Source organism: Diprion similis, chromosome 9, assembly GCF_021155765.1.
Source record: "Diprion similis isolate iyDipSimi1 chromosome 9, iyDipSimi1.1, whole genome shotgun sequence".
Taxonomy (NCBI): domain Eukaryota; kingdom Metazoa; phylum Arthropoda; class Insecta; order Hymenoptera; family Diprionidae; genus Diprion; species Diprion similis.
The window spans coordinates 8,455,115-8,479,602 of NC_060113.1; the positions used below are offsets into that span (position 1 = coordinate 8,455,115).

The 24,488-nt window shown below is 37.3% G+C and overlaps 1 long non-coding RNA gene across 1 annotated transcript; it reads right to left on the minus strand.

Moving 5' to 3' along the window:
* Positions 1 to 235: 235 nt before the first annotated feature.
* On the minus strand, positions 236 to 24,102 carry LOC124410258. Its single transcript, XR_006929588.1, has 3 exons — positions 24,092 to 24,102; positions 21,863 to 21,867; positions 236 to 374 (listed from the first exon to the last, which is right to left on the minus strand). It is a non-coding gene; the product is annotated as an uncharacterized LOC124410258 (long non-coding RNA).
* Between the last annotated feature and the right edge of the window lie 386 nt (positions 24,103 to 24,488).

The window sequence follows — 24,488 nt, forward strand, 5'->3', positions numbered from 1 at the left end:
TGGGTCTGTCATGCCCCGCACCCATACTATTAGCTTATGCTTCCCCTATTCTACCCGTAGTTCCATGAGTCAGCCTGACTCCGAACGGAATAGTCTACCCAAAAGATTACTCAAAGTCTGGGAGTGATGGATCAATTTTGACATCGGATTCGGATTCAGCATATCCATAAACTTTTACGTAGGGTGATTTGGCCAACTGATGTTGCTAGGATCTACGGAGGGATGTAAGTAAATGATGCAATTATGGAGGGTAGAGGTAAGAAGAAGTATCTCATATGGGTTTTCAACCGAAAAAGTGTCCGCCAAAAAGCAGCAAATAATGGTTCAATAAGTCACCAGAATGGCGCTGATAAGCAATAAGGGTTCAATCCGAACTTGCCCGTCATAGACGAAGTGAAGTATGTCAAAGGGAAATAGCAAAATATAGAAGTATTTATAATGAGCAGAATAGTTAATAAAACTGCCCTAAATGCATGGTCGATTGTAAACGTAGTGAAATGAAAATATACTCAACATAACCTAAAAACTTGCCACAAGACATTGTTGTATGGAGTATGAGAGTATGCAGCTACCTCACCCTCCATGTATGGATTAACGTAGCTAGAGTTTGTGCTGTAAAAAGTTGTTCAAGTAGACCATGTAGAAAAATCGAATTGATGTTATTTTTCTTACTGTTTTCAGTATTACGGGAATTAGGGGAAAGGTATAAAAATCGAGATTTCCCTTATCTAGAGTGGATGCATCTATAGCGGATTCCTACCGATTTTTGTGCGAGGAACCATAGCTGCTGCATTTTGGCTCGCACCAACGCTGGCTCGAATGGCTCGAATATGAATGAGAACGCTTTTCCTAACAATTCCGGTTCAATGTCTAAATGTTTTATGTGTGGTCCCTTATCAACGTCAGTATTTTACTCCAAAGCAATAATATGAAACAAACACGAATAGCCTTCTTTCCTTGCACCATCTCCATGTATCTTACTATATATTATTTTGGACTGAGAAATTGAATTCCGCCCATCCCGTTGATTTATAGAACTTTCGACGTCATTTTGAGTATATCCAACCCTCATATTTTTGTTTTTTTCCAACATTTTTTGAGGTGTGTTAGTCTGCAAAAACACCTAAATTAATTTGAAAAGCTTTTTCTAAGAAATCGCCTACGAGGGATGACTATTAAAACTCGTAAAATAACCGAATTTGAAAGTGAAGTTACTATGTTTTTAATAAAACCATCCATCAAACGATACCTGTTTTGGATAGGATGCCACAATAATAAAATAGGTTAGTTCATCTACAAAGAAAAAATTCTCACCTGCATTTGCGGATAGAATTGGGGTAGGCATTACTGAACCATTATCCCTGGGCCCAAGGGGCAAGTATGAAACAGATGAATATAAGGGCTGAAATATTTTTTACACTTGTGCAATTTCCTCGTTGGTCCAACTTCCTTGAAATTAGAAAGAACCAATCAGAGAGTTCGATAGAATCTTCATATCACAAAACAAGCTCTAAGAGGAACATTGATCAACTAGAATCACTGCATTTCAAAAAGATCCTTTTACCGGAGCAGTTCTAAAATACCTGGTCGTGCAACTGGACTTCTAAAAATCCTCTGATCAAAACAGTTCTGAAAAAATCTTCTAGTGCAGCAGTACTTCATCTGAATGAAATACTTTGAATACGTATTTAAAATCGTCTTACATTAAAAGTTCCAAGTCTTGACCTCCCAGCGAGGCATTTCTTAACTAAAACTCGAAGTGCGCGTATAAAACGAATTCATATTGACGATTACCGACTTTGTCTTTTTTCAATTAATGCATTTTTGAATAACTACGTTTTACTTTTATCCTAAATCATATATTATTTTGAAGTAATATTTGTTGCTGTGTTTTAATCCATTTATTTCGAATAAAACTTTTGTTATTGTGTTTAATTTTAATTTCGAATCACATCAATTAACGACCTCTTAATTATCATCCATTGTCCTAACGACATTTCATCAGAAAAGATATTATCGATCGGTTCATCTGGTGTCCAGTCCAGCCCACAATCCGAATCATCCATATGAACGAAAGGTAAGTGGCAACCTTTTATTACAGAAGCTGATTTTCTCTCAAAACGAACTTGACCATGAGAAGAGAATTCAGCGTTCACTTCAGTTAAATCACGTTTAAAAATTTTTGTTTTACAACGAGCGTTAAATTTTTATCACGAACTGGTTCTCCAGTAACCAAACAATAGTCAAACCCATTCCGTTGCAATCGCCTGCCACGCAATGCGCCAGCTGAACTGCAAGATTTGAGGACTGATCTAGACCGCATTCTAAGGTACTTCTTATGTTGTTGCTGATATTACTTCATCAATACACGATGATAGAATTGAGGAACTGACGCGTATCATGCATAACGTGAAATCATTATGAAGAGTGTGTATATAGTAATGCAAGTACCACCTGATCAAGTTCCTAACACTGGTGCAACTAACAGCGATAGAATAGATATAACCGTTGAGCACCTACATAAAGAAAAACACCAGTCTTACCCCTTTAATTCACGCTGGTATCCTTAGCATCCCACCTTTTTTTTGGACTCTTTATTTAATAAATTAATTTTTTGGTAACAATTGCCGAGTTTTTCGGTTCCACATGGTCCCTGAAATATTTCCAAGTCTGAAAAATATATAAAGTTTACTTATTTATTTATTTAAAAAATATTACATCGAAACAAATGGTCGAAATCCGTACTTTTTCACAAAAAATCGGGTATCGATAACTGCATCCACACTCAGCTATGATGTTATTAGGGCCTATTTCGGGCTCGTAACCCGTCGACTACACGCACGTACGAAGGATAAGAGGAAATGAGAAGAACTTGAATTAAGGAGTTGAATGTTTGCCTGCATGTTATTACAGCCTATTTCAAGTTCGTAACCCGTCGACTACGCGCACGTATGAAGGATGAGAGGAAATGAGAAGAACTTAGATTGAGGAGTTGAATGTTTGCATGCCTAATTGACTTATTGTCAAAGATATGAAGAGTGCAATGAGGAGTTGTGGAGGAGGTGAAAAAGGGAAGAGAGGTGAATTTGGATGTTGGTCGAATGGAAGATGACTTGAGAGTGTATTTGACGGAGGTTAGAATTGAAGTGCACGACTGGTACGAGCATCCAGAATAGTCGGGAATAGAATTAGCAGAGTAAACCCAGATAGAAATAGGCGGATAGGTTGGAGACTATAAGGTTGCTATAAGAAATGTGGAAGAGTTTACAGGTAGTGAAAAGATGGGCAAATCGTCTGGCGGAACGCCTGCGTGTAGCACTGCTATAAAAATCCGAATGCCAATTTTTTGCACAAACTTAATACACGCCAAAAAGTTTCACAAAATTTTTTCAAAATTTTTCTTCTTGTTTGTTTGTTTGTCCGCGATATTGGATCCACCATTTTGAATTTTCGAATTTTACGTTCAGATTCGTAGACAGGGACCCCAAAAACCCACGTATGCAAAATTTCAAGTGAGTCGTATGTGAAGTCGGTTACGTTGGCAATGAAGAATCAGCGCGCAGCAACCCATTTGAGTTTTGTATTGTTGGGTTATGTTATGTTTACGAAGATGGAGCCTGTTTCGCATCCGGCCAGCGGTGGCGCTGTGGGCTGATTCTCCATCGCCAACGTAATCGACTTGTCAAAAAATTAACGGTCTCCGAATCACCAACAACATATGTACAAAAGTTTCTTACTATTAGACGTAATCTTTCTTTCCGTCTGGTGGTTTTCTCATGAGAATATGACATAACTTACGATGAAATAACATTTGTACCTGTTTGTTTTTTATCTACATTTTACCCTTTGCGTTGTCAGTTTCCCTATTTCTCGAGAACGATTCGAAATACGTCTGGGACCGGTTTCACTTTAGGTTGAGAATAAGGCCTTGACGATTCCTATCCGCGTCTGCAAATCTTAAAAATTCGTGATTCATCATCCAAGTTTCAAGAGTGTGATGCAGGCACATAATAGTCGTAAATCAAGTCCCAAGTTCTAGAGCCAAAACGACCGGATCTTACGGGTCTCAATTCTTCGACCGGGGATGACGTAATTACGCTTTTTGTCTAGCCACGGAGAACGTGACTGGTAGATACAACAATTCGCCGGAAGATTCTAGTCAGGATCGTTACACAGGCAGACGCAATGGCCAACAAAAGCGAGCGTATACGAGCATGAAACATGCACATTTATACATAGTTGTACCCAGGAAGACGGACCACGTTCTTGCGGACAACACCTGCGAGACAGACACCCATGCGAAACCGCAGGCACTTATTGACGATAAATAAGTTGTGAATTGAGCGGCACTTCACGGTGATGATGAGTTGTAAACAAAAAAAAAGCTAAATTATGCAAATTCACAATTTCTTAGTGCAAGCATCATCCTATTACGCACTCGTAGTGTCTTCGCCAGCTGCCTTTGGTACCGCTTATCGTGAGACAAAATTTGATATGTGTATCTGCGTGTGATCACACAGCTGTCTATATAGGTGCGCAAATCCAACTCGTTTTAATGTGCTCTTATTAAAAAGAATTGAGCAAATCAACTCCACACCTTTTTGATCGGATGAATATGATACTGAAAAAATGTGACGTAACTTTTTCAAAATACATAGAGTATAATAATTGGCACTGAATTTGTGCCAGTGACACAGAAAATTTTTCACAAAACTTTGACAACCTTTAAGAAGTGTCGTGAGAACGAAAAAATATAGGAAATTATGGGAAATATTAACCGTATGGCGAATTATGACTGACATACGAATATAACTGCACTGATAGAATATTTACAAATTTCGTTTCATCTGTCAGATTTGTGAACACCATAAATTCGAGTCCATCGCTATTACCGGTGATAATTGTAGTGTCTTATGGATTATGTGCAGATGCGCGTGCGGAATTCGATGTCAGAGAAACGGTTATACTACCCCGATATTCATATAGATATAGACATAGTAATGTGTACCGTACTGTTAGTCAGAAAATATACGTGCCAATAGTAAATGACTAAACCTTGTTTTGCACTTTAAATTCCATCGGGGTAATTTGCCGATATTTGTGGGTGTTACAGATAGGATATACATATAGACGGATCGAATGTGTGTATACGGTGCTAAAGTATTTCCTTCGGTCCAATATACACATGCCCCTGTAATCATAATTCTCAGTGTAACTGTTATTTAAAAATTTGCATGCCACACGGTGTAAGAATTTGCACCGATAACAAACGTAATAAGTAGCGTTCATAAGGGATTAATTGTTGCTACAACAGATTCCAATACTTTTTACTAATTTTATTAGAATATGATCGTGCATTGAGTATTTATCAAGATTAACATTAATATATTCGTTAGCCAGAAAAATCTTTCTAAAAATACAGAAATGCAGAATACTCGAATTATAAATAAAATCTTGGAAATCAATTCTTAGCTTCCAATCTATTAAAAATTGTTGAAAATCTAGTGGATTCGTTATACTTCAACCATATTTAATTTTAGCTAGACCATTCGCACGCTCTGTTAATTATTTATTATTTTTTTTTAATGAAAATTATCTTCGTCTTTGTAACTACTGACTTTTTTTATTATGAATTGTGTGCAACACTTTCTAAATAGTCTCCTAATCTGTTTCCAAACGAAATATTTCTCGATTATTCAAAACAGAATCTTGATTGATTTTGTTTCACTATTACATAATTTTCTACAATCCACTAATGAAAATATGTTAAATTCATTTTTACCAACCATCTATGCTAATCTGTATTTTATGTATGAAGATCTGGTTACGCGTTAAGCAGTTATCTTTTTACCAGCACGATGTAAATCAGAATGCCAATAACTTTTCTAAATTTGTATCTGAAACAGTCTCAACACTATCAGATTCAATATTAATATGTTTTTTGAGTGTTTGTTTAATGAATGACATTTTTGAATGAGAATCAAGCATCCAAAATCCATTAACAAGTTCACTTACTGCTACTAATACTCACACTCCGTTAATCCTTAGTAAACCTCAAGTAAAATTCGCAAATACATTTATTAAATCGTTTTCCAAATTAGGCATGCCAATGTCGATATTATCCTCAAAACAATTACAAAGTATCATACCTCTAAATTTGAACTTATGACTCGTCGAATTGATCACAATATTTCCGACATTGACCATGATCAACAAATGGCAATCTCGAATTGATCACTAAAAGACAGGAAATCTATTTCAGTGTCGACTTTGTAGAAAATAGTCTTCCGAATAAAACGAGCGTATAGTCAAATTAGCTTGCTGATGCAGTTATACCGCAGCTTTCATGTTAGCGAAGTATGTCAGGCGATATAAACGTTCCACAGTTGAAGCTAGATAACAACACTTTTCCACCCAAATTCCACTCGATTATAGCTCCAAGAACCAGAAATTTAGATGACGGTGTGCAGAAGCTGAGCAAGCGCGAAAAACGACAAATGGCTATATAATGGCGTCATACCTGTCGAAGATCGCATAATCCTGTGTAGGCAGAAATTGTACATCCATGATGATAATATCGCTTATAAGAATCCGAGTTATAAAAGAAGCGCGGAATACGACGACCTTCAGCCGTAATCACAGGCCACCTTGTATCAGTTTAGCATCGTTAATGGACTTTTTCTAAGCGTTGTTACATCAACGCGTTACTTCTTGCTGTATTATGTGTCTAGTAGGCTGAATACAAGAAGAGGCAATTAAATATAGCCGCGTTACAACCTGGTGAGTGCATTAATTGCACCTAACTCATCGGTATGGCACGGCGTTATATACGTATAATATAATATAGCAGTAATTATGACGCACTTAATTCAACCATAAATAATAAGATTAATAAAAAAGGAAGAAGAACAAACAGCAGATATGAGACGGCGATAAAAACAACACAAAACTTCAGCCATTTATTCTGAATCATCAAGTGACGATTTAAACGGCCCATTGTTAACATCCGTGTGAAATGCGACGACGAGATTATCAGTTCCTGGTCGGCGCCCCTGCATCGGCATTGTTTACCTCTTTATGTACCTGCTTCAAGTGTGTATTGATTTATTACACAAGATGACGCGCAGTAGTGCATATCTTAAACTGACTCCTCTCTGTGTGCATGCGTACCTACCTGCATTCTTATACCGACAATCCATTGCTCTTTTTAGTCGCTCATTACGCATGTTTGTATGTATATATCTATACCGCATTCTATACTGGCGTCAGGTGCTGATGATGTGCTACAACTCGATGAATCAATAACTGTTATTTGTCATTGGTTTCGCTTTTTTTGTGTTTAAGGACTTGCTGCTACTTGATCACTTTTTCAATGTTGTTGCGACGTGTGCGTTTAAATTAAAACAGGTAGATTCTCAAGATTATTTTAATCATGAAACTATGGTAAGTGTGTATAACTAGACCCTTGATAAACTTAAGGGTTAATATACTCATAAAAAACCATCCACCTTCGCACCGTAGAATTGCTTATTTGGCGACCACATGGTTGATCTTAAACTCAAAATTACCCAATCACGTTATTACAATTTGTACGTGATTTTCCAGTATTTTTCTGTGTATTGTTTCTATCACGTTGAACCGTTATTGTAAAAACTACCCTTTAGACACCTTTTCTCGGGGTCCAAAAATAATAACTTACTAACCACTGTCTTTAACATCCCTCCTACATTTTCTTGACCAACCCAACTTGTTGAGAAATTCTCCCACTTTCTGTCCTCCACTAATCCCAATCTATTGTCAAACTCCTACCCTTGGAAAAAAATTTCTTTTCGCTCCTCCTACGCCAACAACCGAAATATACGAAAACCATTTCTTCGATCTAACACGATCTTCTGGGTGGTAAAGACTAGTACCATCGTCCTGAAACTTATTGTTAAACTAAAGAACTTTACCTCCGAGAATATCCAACGTTTTTTAAACTTATATTCTCAACAACTAACTATCTAAACTACGACATCAAGCAGCTCAACAAAACTAACTCGAAACCAATTTGTCAACCAAAACTGCAACTCTGTAACCAAGCTGATTGATTCTAGATTTCATTATTTTAAATAGTATTCTGTGAGTTAATTAATTATCCAACCTGCAAAGCACCTGTAATACTTTAATTGGAATTGTGAAAGTTGACGTTGTACAAATCAATTGACTCTAGCGACTAGAGTCGAGAGAAGAGCTTGTCAGTTCCAAATACTAGATGTAAATATCTGGGCTTTATAATCGATATTCATAACTTGATAGTAAAATTAACATCTAAACAAAGTAAACACTTCCAAAATAAAATAGCTGTACCTAAAAAGAAAGAAAGTCTAAGATTAGAGATTTCGCACACTTAATTGGCGACTATTCGCGGCCTGTCCGGGGTACCATACGGAATGCTCCATGGAAGTTATGCATTAATCGCGTAAAATTAATTGCGGCCTTTTTCGCGTTGAAGTGCAATGCCTCATATCATCACGATTGTGAGATTTTGTTAAGAATAGACAACACGACAGCTATGTCATATATTGATAGAATGGGTGGCATACAATATCTGAAATTGAACAGATTAGTTAGAAAACTGTAACAATGGTGCGAGAAAAGAAGGATTTGGGTATTATTTGCTACTTATATTCCATCCATGGAGTATATTGATGAGGATAGAGAATCAAGAAAATCCAATATTGATACACAGTGGGAACTTGTCGATTTCGTGTTTGAAAGAATAGCTGAAGATTCGGTCAACCCGAAATTGATCTCTTTATTAAAAGATGCAATACAAAGACCACTGTTTTCTACTTTCGGAAGAGAGACCCTGAAGCTCTTGTTATTGATGCATTTACGGTAAATTGGAAGAATTTTCAGTTTTACTTGTTCCACCATCCGCGTGGATTCTTGGAGTTCTCCGAAAGACCCAAATCGACAGAACTATGAATATCGTAATTGTTCCACGTTAGCCTACATAGCCATGTTTTCTGGTATTCGCGTCCATGGTTATCGAAAAGGTAGAGGCATTCGCACCTTCATCTGAACTATTATTATCACCTTGTAAGTCATTGAGTCACCCGCTTTTGAAACAACTTACCCTGGTTGCCATGAAACTTTACACGGATGATCTACCACAGAAAAAAAGCAACTCCCGGAATCAGTAATAACGATCCTTGTTGCTTCATTAACAAGTTCCACCGTCCGTCAATATAGTTCAGCATTGAAAAACTGGTGGAATTTTTGTGAGAAACTTGGGTATAATCCTTCCCAGGTGAACCCTGAAAGTTTAGTGGAATGTGGAAACAAAAGGTGAAACCCGGAAAGCTGATAAAGTTCTTATTCGATCTTTTTGAAAATGGAGCCTCGTATTGCACTCTCAATTCAGAAAGATTTGCATTATTTTTGATTAACCTTAACGATTTTTCAAGACACCCCACCCTCTAATAGTTGTTCAAGAGTAAATTCAAACCACCTCTATCAAAATCCAAATAGAACTCGATCTAGAACACAGGAAAGGTTTTGGTGGGGACAGTTTCATCAGATCCGCTTGAGTCTTTAGAGTTGTCTCATGTCGATTGACTTATAAACTGGCGATTCTTTTAGCGTTTGGAATGGCTCACCGAGTTCAAATTCTATGGGTTGCACAACTTGAGGACATTTCGGCCTTCAGAGAGCGTTGAGATTAAAAACGCAGCTCCAATCAGAGCCGTGGCTACTCAGCCGATTTTCTTTCTACCGTTTTAAAAGAAAGAAGAGAAGTATGAGTAGCAAGAACTTTGTTGTTTTACTATTATGGAAAACAACACAATTTATAAATTAGTTGCAGAGCTTATTTATCACGTTAAAACGTTAAAAATAAATGATTTACGGTACATAGTACTAGACATGGCGCATGAGATTTTATAAACGTACTGTCAAGCTAGCAGAGGGACCTTTGCCTCCACCGATCTCTGCGATGTCTAATAAACCATGTAACTACATTATTTATCATCATCTTAAAAATCAGATCACTATACTTAACATAAACTTATATTGTTACCACTGGTGAGGACGATACTAGTCTATAGTACTAGTATAAAGTCTGAACAATAAAAAAAATTTTTTTACTGGGAACTGTTATTACTCCACAAAAAAGATACTCTGAACATCTACCAATGTACTTGCGAAGAACGAGACTCGAAGTATAATTAAAAATCAAATGAACTTACGTGTAAGTGAAGTTCGATGGGAATTATATGGCAATGATTGATTTTATACGATCCTTGGACTTATTATTAAATAACAGTATTCCTGAAAGCAATCAAAATTTCTGCGATGAATATGATTCAAGGTGAATGAGCTACATGAGAATGGATAAGGATATAAATAAGGATAAAAGTCATAGTATTCAATCAATTAAACGAAACAGGTCGAATATTCTTAAAATGGTCGCTCAACCAGAGCCTAGCAAAATAAAAAGCAAAAAAAAAAAGGAGAATGACAAAGCGAAGAAAACAATACAGCGAAATGCCATTTGCTGAAACACGAAAAAAGAAGACGATATCTCAACAGGGATATCGTCCAAAAGTAAAAACAAGGTCTGTAATTATAGAAGAATTATGTATAGAGGTATAAAGTTGTAAGACGACATAATGGATTGAGAGTTGAACATGTTGAAACTTTAAACGTGATAATCTCGAAACCACTTTCTCAAAAACTGTTTGTGCTGTTGCTCAAAAAGTTATCGATCGATTTGGATGAGATATCGGGAGCTTGTCGTCTGTAGTATTATCGAAAGGATATACCTAGAGTTTGTAATGTTTAATTTATTTGGGAGATTAAATAAAGACAAATTACGATATTCACTGACCACAAATAATCGTTTATCATTTTCGTGACGGAAATTTGGTCCGTGAGGTTTGTAGTGGAGTTATCGAGATTAAATCATTGACATGAACAATAGGTTATATTTTGTCGAAACAGGTCTTGTAGAAAAAAAAATGTCAATGATTGTTTAGAACAAGTTTTTCACTTGCCGCAATAGTCTTCATAGGCGTCAGCAATCTTTGACTCATTTTAATGGGCGTAAGACTCGTTAATCAATAAATTATTACAATTAAGGACAAAACAGACGACACAGTACTCTATAGGAATATGAAAATATCCGCATGAAATGAAATAATGATATCACAAATTTCGAGTACAGACAAGGGACAATTTTCATTCAAGACAAACGTGTGATATCATGAAATTTACACTAAACAAATAAAACAAATGTCATTAAATATAAATGCTTCGACTTGGATTACACATTTGTGGAAGAGCCGCGTGGCTGAATACTTATATTCGGAATCCTGTTAAAAGTTACGGTTTCGTCGGATTGATCCTTTTCCCCAACAGGGCGTCGTCAAGTTATCGTATGCACATTTAAGTTAGTTATGGCACTTTCAACCACCAATTTTCCCGAAGGATTCCAAAGATTATAATTGATACATTTAAAAACGGAGAGACACGTCTGTCTCCTACGCAGGCCACGAGTCGAGAGAGCGATCGCCGGTCACACGATCTTCCGGCTCCTACATACAGTCCAAATGTGGTGTCGCCAAGCCGCCGCATTAGTCAAAATTTTATGGCGCTAATTTTAAACGCCTGTATTTGCCGTTACAAGTTTTAAGGTCAGCGCGTAAATAAATTATTTTTTTTGGGGTAAAATTCGTCGAGAAAATAGTCGAAGATTCGAACACATAATTAATTTTCCCTCCTCAATTTTCAATTTCATACTTTTTTATGATTTTGTAAATAGATCCTTGCTCTAAACATGTCAGTAGTTGAATAACATTTTTTTTTTCTTTTTTCAGATTAACAGAAAAAAAGTTACAGCTTTAGCAGTTTTGGTTGTCAGTCTCCATAACGCCTCCATTTTATTTTGCACAAAAATAAAAAAAGTGTTTTTCAAAAGTTGAAAGTTTCAATGAATCAATGTCAAAATTTAAAAATGATTCATTTATTTTGTTACCTTTGAAAAAAAAAATTTCAAATGCCTATTTTTCACTTGTCTAAACGGTTTGTTCCCCTTAACTATGAAATTGGAGAAAAAAATAAAATGAATTATCATAATATCGGTCAACATTATGCAGGGCTAATAGATCTTTTATCTACCAAATGTGGTGCTAATCATTTCAAACCAGAAAAATTGTCCAACAAACTATCATTTATAGAGTGATGTGCTCATGGAAGTATATCTAGAAAGACCAAGTCCTCTCCGTAATTGAAAGAACTATTTAGTAGTAAAAATCCCAAATCCCATCATTTTTTGAAACGTAGTGGACGGCAATGCTGCCCTAGTTTTAATGTAGAGCATGAATATAATTCGGGCTTACTTTCAATAGTTGAAATAATGATAGAAGCTGATTGAACTTAAATAATAATTACAATAACTCCATATCTTTTACGTTTTTTAAAACTAATTTAGTTAATTTGCGAAGACAACGATCTGGCCCGTATTATTCCAAAATACAGGGGCAGATAAATGATCAAATAAATATATCATTACATTCGGCTGACAACGAAAACCCAAGTTAGGGTTAACTCTCTGTCATAGACACACAAGAAGCCTTAAATCGTCGCTTGCAGAATAATTCAGAACTTGATATGTAGAATCGATGCAATTACTTGATAAAATAATCCGGGATTGGATTACAGGTGATTATGTTAGAGTGGAAAAAAATGGATTAGGATTCTGTTTTGACAATAAAAAATATTGCATTCAAAAACAGGTTTCGAGGCTATTTAGAAAGTGTTGCATGAGATAGGTAATGAAAAAGTAAGTATTTAGTGAGAAAAAAAAAAATTTGGTGTACAAAAAATTGTACTGGAGTCAACGTCACTAGTTTTGTAACGCAAACAGATTTCGCCCACCGTAGTGTCTCGAAATTCCGGGGAATTCGTCTTGAACAAATTGTAAATGGACTTGTAAACGAAATGTTGATAATTCCAAACACAATAGCTTTCCTTGTCCGAAGTCAATCGTGATCGTCGTGATTTTGTAGGTGAATTATTTTGTCTATGGAGATTTCTAATTCCTTTGCGTAGCCTATCCCTGATGAACAGAGATTTCTTGAACATCAAATTTCACGCTACCGAATTGCCATTGAATCTTACGTTATAAATATTGCATCGTATCTTGAAACAATTGGATATTTTTCGACGAAAGTTGCAAGATTCGGACAGCTTTCTTAGGTTTGACTTAAATTATCTTCCATTTTTCAAACGAACGCACTGATTGACACAATTTAAAAATCTGAAATGATTCTCTGGAAAATCGCGTGAAAGGTACCGACATTTTTAGGTTATGATCCGGAGTTTCTTCTTTGAAGTCCTTTAGGAAAAAAAGACAGCAACAACTTCGTGACATCGTTGAAATATATACCGACGATAAGCTATATCCAGATCTCAAGGTGAATGATAATATTAATCCACATAATCTGCGTTACTGCATGTGTACGGTTCTTCTGCTGTTCATAATTCTAACGTATAATTGGTCTCCTGTAATTAAGATTGCATCAATAATACCAGAGTTCCACATTGTAATTGGCTGCGATGTGAGCATTGCTATTGATACTGTAGTATTATAGCTGCGCATTGCTTTCCTCTGATATATTCTGTGAATCTCAGGTCATCTTGATCCAATGAATCTTGAATACCAGTTTTCATGCTTTATTTTCAAGTGAATTGACTTCTTCAATCGTTTTACGTCAAACAATGAGATCCAATTTCGCAACCCATACGAATGTACAAGGCGAATGACAAATTTTTTAATCTATTTCTTGATTTTAAAAATTAAATTTTTTGCAAAAGATCGTAAAAGATTAAAAACGTCAAGAATATTGTATTTTTTTTCTATATGCCATATCAATATTTATCGATATCAACTCATATTTAGTTGGGAAAGGGCAGGTTATTATAGAACGTGATCGAATCTTTATTTTACACGTTTATCGGAATTAACTCATATCGGTGACTTTATAAGGATGAGGTGTGTCAACACCATCTGGGTACAGAAGTGTCTCCCATTATTTGCAGCAATCGAAGCATGGGAATGAAAACGGCATTGGCGAGTGAAAAAAAAATTCTAGTAAAAATAAAAACGTAAAATCAAATGAACGCCATCGAATGTATACCTGGAAATTCCGAGATTTCTTCACGGAAACAATAACATTCAGTTAATTGAAATATACCTTCGTAGCACATCACGTGGATCACACATCCGAGTCCTGTTACTTTTACGTGGCTCCCTTTGTTCGCCGAGATGGAGTTCAGGCAAAGTCGAGAATATCACAAAGTGAGAGACGCTTTCTTAGCCCATACGTATATACACGAAGGTATATATATATATATTACATATATATATATATATATTTATATATATGTATACATATACACCGGTATTCATGTCGTTGTAAAAAGGTGAATGGCCAGCGTTGAATTGGGATAGCTTTGCAACGCCTGTTGGATAGATAATAAAGAAAAATGTCTTACAAAAATATGTGCTTGGGAAAAGAATGATAATGGATTGCTTAGACGATGGGTGAAAAAAAATAAACAATTTAACCGCTAATAAACGCCACTGCTTTACGTGCAGATAAATCATCATAGATGAAACAAAAAAGTGTTTACAAAAGCTTCCACTATGGCTCGTTGGCTTGGTTTTAGAATTCATTCGAATCCGAGAGATTTTGTAGACAACAAAAACACCTCAAAAATCTTGTTCTTTGTTTCGAAATCGTTTTTCTCTACATTACATATGGCTTTTCCCCATCAATACGGACTTGCGGAGCTAAAATCGATATAATAACATTTAAAAATGATGTGCCAAATCAATTACCTTTCGCGGAATCCTCATTGAAACAAATTTCTTCGACAGCTGTTTTTTTTATGGCCGTTACTAATAAATTTTATAAAAATTCCCAAGCCTCTGACAATGAGTCCCATTACATCACGCGTTCCAGAATTTAACGGAATCTCTTCAACCACAATTACGAAGTGCTAATACCACGAAGAGATATATCGGTCTGAAATGAAGTGTTTTTTACAATTGTGAAACACGTTACGTCGCTGATATTTTCAAGAATTTAAAATTCTCCGAACATTCTTCGAGTGTTTTCGCTAATATTCACTGATTTTCCTCTGATTTCGCAAGAATGCCCCAAAACTGCTTTCAGTAACATTATTTATGACAAGGAGTAGGTTTCTGAATACCTCAATTCCTGAGTTCTCTCATAAAAAGTATAAAACAAAGTAACTGAATTAACCGCAGCTTTTGATATCTATATGCTGCATTGAGCATGAATTGCACCTTTCAGTTTGCCCCATATAAGACTCATTGGTCTTCTTTGTATACTTTTTGTCGCTTGCGTTCAAGGTAACATTTTCAAATATCGGTACACTGACCTTTGAACGATAATTACAGCGATAACTCTCGTATCACGAATCGCCTAAGAGAATATAATCTTTTCATTCGTTTTGGGGGAGATAGTTTCATTTCCAAATATCGTAAACTCATCATATTCAATGACTGCGTCTTACCGAATGAAAAGTCGATATTTATAGCATCTACACTCATGGTATAGCCTTGCATTACCTGGATTTCAAAGAAATAAATTGAAAACTTCGATTGATGTTTTCGTTAAAAATCACTGCAGAGATGATGCGCTGCGAAATCTAAATTTACCCTCTTTTATCTAACAATAAGTCTGAAATTGAAACTGCGAGAAAAAAACAATTTATCATTGGAAGTTGATAATATGCCGAAGCGGTGAGCATTCCAAATCAAAGCTACTTTCACGCAATGGAAAAATGATATTTACCGTGTTGCGCAGTATTATAATTCCCATAATTTACACAATATTGAATATTGCAGAAACTTCAAAAGGTTACACTTTTTCCACGTTCATGACATTTTCCGGTCAGAATAAATTCCATCCGATTTCTGATCAAAAGTTTCAGAGTCTGATTCATCCCACTGGTTTCTGTATAATGTATATATTGTAGAAGAAGATAAACGGAAGAAGACCTAAAAACTTGGAATCACCCGATAAAATACGCGTGTAGCAAAAATGAGCAAGTGCACTGTAAAAAGCATCATAATATAGTGACACCAAATTATAGTCTATAGAACTACACTGAGAATTGTCTTCTTATTTTGAACATTATACCACAGCGTTGTGATCGTGGGTGATAAATTTGACTTGACTAAACATATATTATAGCATTAAACCGCTAAAAGTGGCAAAAGGGGCTAACAACCTCGGGTGTATCGTGAAATAATTTGACTGGCGTAAAATGCGACGACAAAGAGTGAGATCGGCGTATCAAATCGGGCCAGTGTTCCTCGACAATACGTTATTTATAAACTGGCTACGCCTGACAAGAGAGACGGAGAGAGTTAGGGAGCTGCTCGAACTCCTTGAGCAGCAGTTAGGATGGAAGACGACAAGGTTGTTGAAGAAAGACGAAGAGAGACAGTCGATTCGTCAGATTGCAAGCGATGCTACCAGCGTTGCGGCAGCTGAAATTCAGGGTTAGGAGTGGAAGAAGACTGCCTCCACGCTGGTTCATTGCACCGCGAAACTGATCAGACCAGACCAGACCACCAGGGATATCTACTGAGCACATTACACCAGCTTATGTACGTGGGTGTACATAGCTGTTACGAGATTATTGAATTATAATTATCTCGCAAGATCATGCCATGCCGCGTAGTGGCTGCACGTATTGTTGTTGGCGGGAACGAGTAGTACCAATACTACGTCCTGGTCTCCTGGGTCCGTAATTGGACCGGGAATGATCGGATGATGGTCGTGGCCGCGAGGCTCTGCACCATCGTGTACCTACAGCGAGTCGTGGATCATTAATTCCCCCCGTGTATGTTACTTATCGTTGGTTACTCCAGGAGGAGGCTGGCCTACACAGACTGTTCCAGAAACCCGAACTGGGTTAGCTCACCGAGTATGTGGGGAAGAGTGGCCTGATTCGGGAATTTTCGTGACACAATAATGTATGGATACAGGTTGCTCTTAGTTCATAAAATTACCCGCAACGGATAGTAACCAATTTTTTACTGACATGTACCATTAGATATGGAACGCAAATAGTACTTTGTCACTTTCTCAATTTTGTCAAATACGTTACAAATCCAAACTCATCCGAAGCAACACGTTTAGTCGTGTGTATCCATCTCGCTTTGTTCGTTTGATGTGACGAGTCTACACTTGGGTTTTTGATTCGGAAAATGTGATCGATTATTCCTGTAACAAGGCAAAATCTACTCTTGTGCGTTAGCCATGTAACAGCGAAAGAAAATAAGTCCGAATTTTATTTAATTTTATATAATTGAAAGAATCTTTCTTCAATGCAACAAATAATGAAATTGGCAACTTCAGAAGAAGAGAAGAAGGAAAATCAATTGCGCATAACTTTACCAGACACCTCGTCATTTTGTCTGTGAATATTTTCTCTAAAAATCGTGGAATGGAATGAATGTTTGATAACGGAAGTACGTTTATTTTGATACGGCAAAGACGTATTAATTATAGTCTTAAGGCCTTACATACGTCTAGCAGCGTCAAAAATATGGTACAAGAAAATTCTTTTTTTAGTAGGAATAACAATAGAAATGAATAAAAACATATAGTTCACATTGTTTATTAGTATTTAATCTTTATAAAAATTTCATTTTATTTTATTCTTACAAAAATTACTATTTAAAAAATCATGTGATCCACAACTCTAACAAAAAAAAGTTGCTCCATGGTCGATATCATATCTCCGGTGAATGTTGATCCATCTGCAAAATTTAAAAAAAATCTTGTCAAATAAAGTTGTGGTTATAGTTTGTCGAGCCGGAATTTTGAATTTCGAAAAATTTAGCAATTTATGGCAGTTTTAAAAAAAGTAACGTCTAACATCATAAATTCTACACTTTGAATATTTTTATAAGATTTTTAAATCAAAATATTAAAAATCCGGCTCGACAGACTATAGAGAAAACTATTTCGAACATTACAAAAAAATCACATCAAAAAATATTGAAAACTGTATAAGTTATCATGTCGAACGTGTCGGAAAAAGTAGTTTCGAGAAAAACGCGTTTCAAGTTCTAAGTGCGTTTTGCTCGAAGTCTCGCGTAGCTAAAGCAAGAACTTTATGAATTTTCTTATTTGCTTTGTAAACTTACGTTTAACATCTCATTACGGTTCCGTATTGTATACCTTCCTTGTCGGTGGTTAATCGTTTTTCTTTCACAGTCTACAAGCTGTTCTGTCCTCTTTCGTCGAACAGTCACATCCCATAACTTTGGATCCATGGGGAATTTTTGCAATCGATTTTTACAGAAATGAGCCGAAAAGTATAGAGAACAACAATCTGTTAAAAAAGTCGATTTTTTGAAAATTATGGACGTATGTAAGGCCTTAAATAATGTTGTAGACAACATTTTCGTAATTGATTGATAAACCACGTAAAAAACATGTTTGGTTATTTATCATTTGTCGACAAAAATTAGATATATTTTTCGAAAATTGGACGAAAGATTCTGGAATTAGAAGAAAGAGGGTGGAAATAATACTAAAATTGTTTTACGTTTATTATAAACGAGTTCCGTTGAAGAGTCACTACCATTCTTATAACTAAATTCAAGTTGTTTGGGCTAAAAGTTTAGAAATTTTCAGAAACTGTTCAACAATGCGTTTCATTCCATAATCTTATCTGCTCGCACTTTATATCCGATACATTCTTTCGCAATTTTTATCCACAATCCTTAGACTTCATCTCAATCCCTTCGTAATGTAGAATTTCAATCATGAAATAAACATTTAAGCGTGAATAAAATCAGGTCAGACGTGGATCACCGAGAGTACGATTCAAAGTCTAATTATTAATGGCTGTTCACAGAACCAAACAAGTTCGACACTGTAGGTGAGCGTGGTGGTGCGCTAATTGCAGCCAAAACCACAACCCATCCATGGCGTATATTAGCTATTTATGTGGCATGTCCGTAAACCGCCTGTTTTTTGGCAAGGATAAAGATTTCAGGACGAGCTGAAGGCGAGCCGGAAGCGAGTACTGAAATTATCTGAGCCAAAAAACGGTTTACGGGCATGCCACATACGATATTTTTCACGGTATGGGCATTGAAAAGCAAAACGAAGAGTGAGGTTATATCGCGATCTGTTTGACGAAGCTACTTCATTCGGCAGTTTGGGATGCGCACTTCGAACTGCGCATCAAAACTGCGGAATAAAGACTTTATTCCGCAACTTTGTTCACTGCCGTATAAAGCGTCACTTCACGGAACGAAAACTGCCACAAAAAGTGAACTTTTCAATGTCCATGCCGTAAAAATAATAATTGTACAGACTCCCATCCTCAAATGAGGAGTCATCCCTGTATGGGTGAGCTTCTTGGGTAAATCACGCGAACCCAGGATACAGTCTGTCCGACGTTATGCTTATGAAAGTGTGTTATTCCCGTCATGAACATGAACTCGTGCTCTCAATCACCATTACGTGGGTTCTTCGACGGCGTGCATTGCCACCCTAAATGCCCCCTCACTCTCTGTCTCGTAAATCTGTAGCGCGTAGAGGTGGGATCATTTTTCACCAGCAGCATCCAATTTGGAACCTAATCAAACCCAACCCTTATGTCCCATTCCCCGTCATTAGGATCCAGAGAGGAGCTTATAAACGGGCATGCAGGCAAGGATTTTTACGCTCGCCAATTATTTGGGGGATTATGTTCGGGGGACGATGCAAGTCATGCCCCGAACCCGGGCAGCTAGCCTAAACCGTCGACATTAGACGGTGAACCGATTGACTGCAAACCCTTCGCAATACCGCCATACATCATACTCACGCAATTTTCTCCGCTGTGTAATATTCTCCGGGGTTATTTCTCACGGTTGATCCCAACCAGCCCATTGCGATGCGATGCGATTCGACACAATGCGGCGCGGTGCGGCTCCTCGCCTAAATACCCGTTGCCAAAACTCATGCCTTTTCCTTTTATGTTCTTGTAGTTCAGCTTCAACGCTTATTATTATCACCCCCCCCCCCCCCCTTCCCCCACCTTAAGGAGTGAGGAATTTTTTAATATACGTGAACTGCGGGTACGATGGTATCTATGACCAATCGGGGAAACCCATTCAGCTACTTTGTTATTTTTCCTTTTTAGACATTAAACTAACGTGCACTCCCCAACCTGTCGAGAGTTTCTTAATTAAAATTTTACGAAGAAGACTGCACCTTATAAAAGTTACTTACTTTTTACTGTTTTCAAGCTAAACCTCCGCTTCGCTAACGCTGGAATATGCCAATGTGACGATATTGCCGTTCACCGACAAAGCCTAAGGAGTAACATTCTTTCTTTCACTCCTACGGAGCCAATACCTGCTGAAAGCGACGGAACTACTGGGATAAATATTCAGGATAGGCCCGATACTCTGGAGCACTTGACACCATGGCGCCGTTTACCCAAAGATTTACAAATGGCTACAGTGCTTGGTATAGATGTGTAACCATGTCTTAAACCAGGATCCAGGGTTTCGCAATCCACCCTATAGCTTAAGAATGTCCCTTCTGCGATAGCTGAAACGCAAAACGCGTCTTGGGGATGTCGCACTCGTTCTCAACGACATTATATTATCATCCTAAATTAGCATATTGTATCTGAGGTAGTCTAGGAATTTTCCAGTCTAATCCAAGAGTTTTAATTTGGGAATGGATTTTTTTCACCATAGCCCCATACTATAGGATAGTTCTGAACTGGAAAAGAAATTCAACTTATGGTTCGAAAGTTACAATTTGGGAAGTTACTCTCTATGACAGTCACCTACAGGCGCCTAAGCCAATGACATGTGAGAAAGTGATACCTGCAAGAAATATCCGGTTTGTAATGTACTTTCGACCAAAAATTTGTTAAAATTTTTACTACGCATGGAATAGTAAATTATTCGCTTGAATAACTAACACTCAAAAATTTTTAAATGTGGCTAGTCTCAATTTTCTAGAAATTCACACACAAAATTGTGCACGGAAATACAAAGATTTTAAGACCTTGCGGAAGATGAGCCGGTATGACGTTTCAAAGTTACAGCTATTTCTGTCTTGTAAGAGAATAAAAAAATCATGAACACTTTCTTGAAATTATTTTTATTCGTTACCAATTAAATATAGGCTATATATCGATGTCGATGGACATCTTTCTTTACCAAAATATACTTTTTATACTTTCCACGACTGCAGTCACTTAGTGCTGTAATCAGTATTCAAGATCGAAAAAAGAGGCGTATTTCAGAACAAACGAAACACATCAGATAAACATCTTAATTCTTAAACAACTTACAAAAATAGGTACAAACACAAGCCTGACGACCGAATAGATCAGCTTGGGTGTATCCTGTGAAATAAAGCTAAAAGAAGTTTCCTATCCTGTGGATTCTGATATTCGGGTCGATCCCAAAAATAGTTGGACTTGGTACTGTCAAAACTTTAAGATGACCAAACATTAGCATTCCCAAAGCTCCTTGTCGTGGCATTCCACTGATTCGAAGATGTACAACGCGCGTGCCCTGCGAGCAAATTTTAGTCTCGAAAGTCCACGTGTAGTTTGGTACCTCATCTTGCGAAGCTATTCTAGCACTATACCACTGTAACAGACACGCCCCCGCACCCCAGGGGCTTTCTGTATTCCTGCTCCGTCACTATCTGCACCAACGCGTGTCCGCTGACGTCAAAGTTTCAAACGGACGAATTTCATTACCAGATGACGCCAAGCCTCACATGTTTCAGGAGGCACGCGTAACTGGTGCTCGGTGGTTACTTCTTAAAATTAATTCGTTCCGTCGTAACGGTGAATCCATGGTGAAATACGGTAAAATCGTTAAACTTAAGTGGTACCATATATTTGTCCAGCTGACTTTAACGGGGGTTACATGAGTTGAAACCTCAATTCAGGGTATTTTTGGACAGTTGTATGGAAATGATTGCTGCAAATTTTGAATTTATCGTACAGTAATATTTTTTAACGTTTTCAACACGTAAGAAAGATTTGGATTATATTGTCGATCCAAGTGTGTAAGTTTGTAGAATTCTGTAAAACTATAAATTCAACTTAAAACGGTGAAGGCATCGATGGATTTATGCATTATGTTAAAAAATGTCAAGCTTATTATTTCAGTGAACCAAGAAAGAGTTTGAGCTACCACGCAACGCTTGTCATGACTGACACGCGGATTTTTACTCTGCTATGTTTCAAAATTTCTCTTCACCGCGTCGAAGTTATTAGTCAAGATTTTCATTTCAGAAATTTCAGATTCAGAAATTTGATCACCTATTTGACAATCTGGCTTACAAAATAAATGTCGCATTATCAGGTTCAGGTAAATACTAGTGATTACCGAGAGCACATGTGCAGTTGAAATTGAAAAGTAAATTACAAAATTACAACTTCATTATTAGAAATTTAGAGTTATTTCAAGATTTTTCAGAGAAATTTAGATATCTCCGGGTATTTCAGAATTTGAGAAATTACTAGAAATGATTGAAAGAACTTTAAACCGTTAATGGTTTCTCAATAATTTTAGCCATTGCCGCTGTCTACATGAGACTGACCGCAAGATCTAGGAATTTCTTGCAATTTGTCAATCCTTCCAATGCCGCCCGTCCACCTGGCGATATTTGACGCAATAATCCCCACCATTGAATATTGCCAGCTAGACGGGTCGCATTGAAAGAATTAAAGAAATATGAAAAATACTTGGAAAGAACGGTCCACCACTGATAGTCACCAGCAATCGAAATTGTTGAAAAATTTATGACAATGTTAAAATTTCTACATTTTACGATCAACTTTAATTTCACAATAACTCGCAATGTATTTTCCTAAATTCTTCTCAAATTTTTTAGTATTTCTTCAATTTTCAATTTCGATTCTCACGTATATTTTGACTGCATATCCTCTCGATAGTTGCAGTTTGAGTTAGAGAATAAAATAGTATCATATCCGGCAGCGTTGATATGTAACGTGTACGCAAGAAACGTGCGGCATTCTAATGGGTTGGATAATTCTCCGAATGGCTACATTTCACTTGGAGTGTAACATCCGTGCCAGTGTCAGTACACCGAAGAGCTCGAGTACATACAAGGTATCGTATGCATAGGCATAATGCATCCTGTATCGGGCAGATGGACCAGCGGGGCATGTGAGGGGCGATGTTCGCGCCCTACAAGCGTCTGTAAAAGTCTCTTGTTTCTTCACGGCTAAATAATAAGAAAAATCTGTGGACGGTTTCTGATTCTGCATCGAACGTCAAGGAGACAGCGTCCGGGTGTCTGTATTTGAAGTGCACGTATCCAATTTCCTGCGGCTGTCAACGGGTAGTAGTGTGGATGTATCCCAAGTAGCAACACACTGTCGGACATCACTGACTGTCGTGACCCCAAGCGGGACTTGGGGTACTGTCGGTAAATTGATATCCGACGTCGGCGAGATGAAGCCCTTCGCTTCTTATATCTGTCGATATAACGAAAATATTGCCTTCTGAATCGGCAAGTAAGTGCCTGCAGAGGCGGCGACAGGACTCACGATGCGAGACTGAAAAAGGCGAGGAAAATGAAGAAGCAGAAGAGAAGTTACAGGAGGTGGAGGCGTAGAAAGAAAAAGGCTCTTGGCGAAGTACCAGATGCCTCTCATATAGCCACCTCACGAGAGGGTGTTAGATCCCAGACAGTTCCGTTTAACGACAATTCATTTGGAATGCACGTCACGCTGGGTCAAATCGCGAGCCTCCGCCCATTACTTTGAAGCAGCGAGCTGTACAGGCATTCTCAGCAATTTGGCATGCCTGTTGAAGGTGTAACACCGGAATATTTGAGCCTCTGGTATCGAGCGCGGGGAGTGACAACAGCTGCGACACCGGGAAACTCGGTAACAGCTTTCCATTGACGATTGGTAGTTCACAGGATCCAATCAGATTTCAATCTCCACCTTCATACTCCCAGGACCACGTGGTTATGATGTTTTCAAGCTTCACCTTAGAAATTAAAAGCAGGAGATTCAGTCAGTAGTCCAGATCCAATTTATTATCGTTTGACGTTTTGATCATGAGCCTGAAGCCTTGTTTCTCATGGTTCTGATAATCATATTTGCATAACCTATTAAACTGAATTGACTACAACGAATTTTATGAATTGCTTCTAGACCAATGCAACGAAAACCACGAGACCAATACGCACGATCAGAGAATCTTTGAAACCATTTCACTTTGGAAAGGATAATGCCTTGCATCTCGATTTAGCTAGAGTTCTGTTCACTCAACACTCAATCTTAATTTGCCCAGTTTCATAATTAGTTGTTGACAGTTCATATTTCAACAGCCATGCGTTCATGGTCATATGAACTATTTATAGTGAATAAACAGACAAGAAAGA